Source organism: Nicotiana attenuata, chromosome 5 (genome assembly GCF_001879085.1).
Source record: "Nicotiana attenuata strain UT chromosome 5, NIATTr2, whole genome shotgun sequence".
NCBI classification, from domain to species: Eukaryota; Viridiplantae; Streptophyta; class Magnoliopsida; order Solanales; family Solanaceae; genus Nicotiana; species Nicotiana attenuata.
The window spans coordinates 34,654,907-34,657,606 of record NC_031993.1 but is presented as its reverse complement, the minus strand read 5'-3'; positions in this window follow the sequence as shown (position 1 = coordinate 34,657,606).

Sequence of the window (2,700 nt, the reverse complement as noted above, 5' to 3'; positions counted from 1 at the left end):
ATATAAATATCTTTTTATACTATTATAATGCATAGAACTTAAACTTTAGAAGAAAGAAAGGAGATACTCCATTAGTTTCCTTTTATACTTTCTACCTATTACGTACAAGCTATTGAGACATGCAAGAAATAATGTATGTACATGTTTGTTCTAACAAACATGTACTGCATTTTACTTAAGAGTCCAGGTAGTTGACATCCACTTCTGAACTCTTGTGGTTATAAAATGAAACTAATGGATGAGATAGTAGTGATCGTTTTCAATCCTTAACTAATAAGATATCGAAACTTCTTAGCATGGAGCGTTATTCTACATCCTTAGTAGGCCTAATCGGTGCAAATCCAATTTAGTATGACCAATAGAATTCGAATAATAAATGGTTAAACCCAAAAAAACACGTACTTAATTAGCCAACTGAAGGTATGAGGTTTCTTCTGCTTTGTGCCAATATTAGCAGCATCATTGAAGGCAGACACTTGCAACAAGACGAAGAATCTCAATGTTTGGATGACCAAAGTGGTGCAGTACTTGTTAAATAATCCACATGCATGTTCATTTCAAAAGGAGTTCAGAAAGAACCTTATCAAGCACCATTCTAGTTAATAACTCCAAGAAGAAACAATTTCAAGAATTTGACTAAAAAACATCTAGTGATGACCAGTTGTTAAACCAGGTAGATATTCATCTGAGTCTCTAGGATTGGCAACTAATTAATATCAGGAATAAGTTGATCATTGTATGATTATGGTACAAATTTTGTTAATATGATCAGGGTAGAAAGTTAAGTTTAGTCCTATTATGAGAGCTGATAGTTAAATTATGCAGCCCAAACGTATGTTGTCAATGGGCATATATTGAAAATTAACAAAATTTGTGTTTGGCGTCTGTTATCACATTGTTCTGGGTACTATTTTAAAACTATGAGCTGGTTAAAGTACTTTTTAAGTTGGATACTTGTCAAAGTTTAATATTGGAGACAATTCCTTGGTTATTGCCTTGATGTTTGAAATATTTTATTCACCCAGAAGCAGTATAGGTATCACAACTAAAAAAAAGGGGGAAAATCGACTGCCAAAATCGATCGATGTTGGTTAGTAATTGATAAAAATTGACCGAAAACTGACCGATTCATGGCGGTCGGTAATCGTGTGGTCGGTTGAGTCAACCGACCGACTTCGTTCGGTATTTTTCGACCGATTTCAGTCGGTCAATTAAATTTCACAAACGACCAAAAAAGAAAAATCTGTCGAAAAAATCGACTGAAATCGGACGATATTTTTAATTATTTAATATAAAAAACACCATTTGAAAATCGAACTGGACTCTGTACTGTGGTAGGATACTATTCTTGTAATGACCGGCCGGTCATTTTGAGTATTTTAGCCTCGTTCCCCTTTTTATTATCTCCTCTAGGTTATATTGCGGTAATGGGACTAGTCGGGGTGTTTTGTTTTGGTTTCGGGTAAGTTTCAGAGTGAAGTGGAACACATAGTCCGTAAGTTGGAATTTTAAGTTGAAGGAGTTGACCGTAGTTTGACTTTAGTATAGATGACCCCTGAATGGAGTTTTGACGGTTCCAATAGCTCCGTGTAGTGATTTTGGACTTATGAGCGTGTCCGGATGTTGATTTGGAGGTCCGTAGGTCGTTTTGGCTTGAATAGGCGAAAGTTAGAAAGTTGAAGGTTTGGAATGTTGAGAAGTTTGTCCGGGAGTTGACTTTATTGGTATCGGGGTCGAATTCCGATTACGAAAGTTGAAATAGGTCCTTCATGTCATTTATGACTTGTGTGCAAAATTTGGGGTTAATCGAAGTTGTTTTGGTATAAATTGGCATTAGTTTTGGAAGTCGAAAGTTTATAGTTTCAATAGTCTTGAATTGGGTTGCGATTCGTAGAATCGACGTTGTTTGTTGTATTTTTGGCCTCGAGCAGGTCCGTTATGTGTTTTAGAACTTCTTGGTGTATTCGAACGAAGTTCCGGGACCCCCGGGGGTGATACAGATTAAATCCAGAACCATTTTTTACTTAGTTGATTGCTGAACCACTATTGAGTCTAGTGCAATCGCACCTACGCACTTTGGGTCGCAAGTGTGACACCGCAGAAGTAGCACTCGAGCCATAGAAGCGAAAATGAGTCTAGCCAGCTGGGACCGCAGGTGCGATCGGTGGCACGCAGAAGCGGACACGCAGAAGCGGCTGGCCTTCCACAGATGCACAAGTGCAGATGCGCTTAGAGGTTCCGCAGATGCGAGATTTTAGAGCGTTAATAGGAACCGCACCTACGATGGATTTTTTTTAGGTGCGACATCGCATGTGCGACAGATTGGCTCGCAGAAGCAAAAAATTGCTGTGTAACACTGTTAACCAAAACAAGGGTTTTGTCTCATTGTCATCTTTGGGACCTAGAGAGCTCAGTTTTTAGGGTTCTTTCGGGAGATTTTCAAGGAAATCACCGGGGTAGGTGATTCTAACTTGAATTTGACTACTATACATGAACCATTGTCATTTATGTCGTTTAATTAGTGATTTGAGTTCGAAAATTTTAGAAAAATTGTGAAACTTCTTAGGCTAAATTTTGGGGATTTCAAGTAGGATTTGAGTAATTCTTGTATGGTTGGACTCGTTATTGAATGTTTGTTCTGATTTTGTAAGATTGGTCAGGTTTCGAGACGCGGGCCCGGGGTTGACTTTTTGAGTTAAC